At 36.1% G+C, this 1,564-nt stretch overlaps 1 long non-coding RNA gene across 1 annotated transcript; it reads right to left on the reverse strand.

Moving 5' to 3' along the window:
- On the reverse strand, positions 1-1,564 carry LOC107580522 (uncharacterized). The gene is made up of 3 exons (XR_001608657.1): positions 1,525-1,564; positions 1,180-1,374; positions 1-36 (listed from the first exon to the last, which is right to left on the reverse strand). It is a non-coding gene; the product is annotated as an uncharacterized lncRNA (long non-coding RNA).

Consider the following 1,564-nt stretch of genomic DNA (forward strand, 5'->3'; position numbering starts at 1 on the left):
AGGGTAGCTCTTCATCAGAGGGTGCTCTTGAAACACCTGAGGAAAAATAACACAATTATTTGTATAAATCTCATTTGGATTCACGCATCTGCTAAATGAATACAATTAAATAAATGAGCATGTTTTTTCACACCTTGCAATAAATACAAAGTTCTGTCATGAAACTCTAGATGGTGCAGGCTTAATCTGCTAGTAATCACATCGTTATCTACACGATGCACCTTCCACCTTCCCCAGCTCCACCTGTATAGATCTGCAACGAATCATTTCATGTATGTTATATGTGCAGCAGCAGCAGCAGCAGCAGCATTTCTTATATGCTCACAGCAGCATGTCTGTGGATGTATTGACAGTATCAAGTCTCGGTACGTGCTCTGTCAAGAACATTAACATTGCCACATAAATTACCATACTAACCTTTCCGAGAGTTGCCATGACAGAACTGTAAAAACTTCCAATAGCACTCAATAATTGTTTCTTTTCTGCCTACATAGGCAGCACTTTAATTGAAATTCAAACTCATAAGTGACTGATTTGGAGCACTCTTCATCATCAGAAACTCTGTGCATCATACAAATAGCAATCTTTTTAAAACTGCATGGTAGATTCAACTTGCAGTTACATATTGCTAAAAGGCACAATACTCTAATAAGCATAAAATTACGCAGCACAAAAATATTGGGTAAAGTAGTGAATTTTAACTAGATTTCTGTTTGTAAAATAGTCCATTTTAATCAGATTATTTTAAAAATAAATTTAATTAGTTATAATAACAGTTAAAATATAATTACCTTACACAACACAAAAATGTTGGGTTAATAGTCCATTTTAATTAGAATCATGTTTTTAAAATAGTCAATTTTAATTAGATTTATGTTTTTAAATTCAATGTTTAATTGACACTTTTTGATAATGAATACATTATTCATGTTTAACATTTCTCTCATTCACCTTAGAAGACGTTTTGTTGCAGTGCATTATGGGTTTGCCTTCTCAGTGCATACAATGCTGCCTTTGAATTTGGCAAAAAGGAGATACACTCCTTTTAAAACAGCCTACACATCTGAAATACCTTAAATACACCTCTGACATCTTAAAATGTTGTCTAGCTAGGCAGCTCACTAGGTCTTACAGTAGTATAGCTTGCACCTGCTGGTTTTGGTTACTTTAAATCTGTACCTTAATTAGCTTAGAGAAGGTTTCATAGATGAAAATGAGAGAGATGAGAAATGCAAAGATCTCCTGGGTGAATGGAGAGATGTAGCGCACAAGGAAGCTTCCCTCAGCTGCCACGATCACTAGGACAATGAAGATGAGCCAGAACCCGATCCACACTCGGCCCGTGAGATATTCGAAGCCCTGTGCCTGGCAGAACTGATAATGAGGAAGAACAAAGAAGGAGCAGCAGGAAAGGCAGCAGATGGAACAGAGAGGAACAGGAAGATAGAAAGGCAGACAAATGTTAATATAATCGAATTATATCCTTTTCTTCATAATGATTGAAACATAAAGACAAAAGAGTACCTTATAAAAAGCCTCCTCAAAGACCAAAAGGGGTCCAGAG

This window comes from Sinocyclocheilus grahami, unplaced genomic scaffold (assembly GCF_001515645.1).
Source record: "Sinocyclocheilus grahami isolate Dianchi unplaced genomic scaffold, SAMN03320097.WGS_v1.1 scaffold35285.1, whole genome shotgun sequence".
NCBI classification, from domain to species: Eukaryota; Metazoa; Chordata; class Actinopteri; order Cypriniformes; family Cyprinidae; genus Sinocyclocheilus; species Sinocyclocheilus grahami.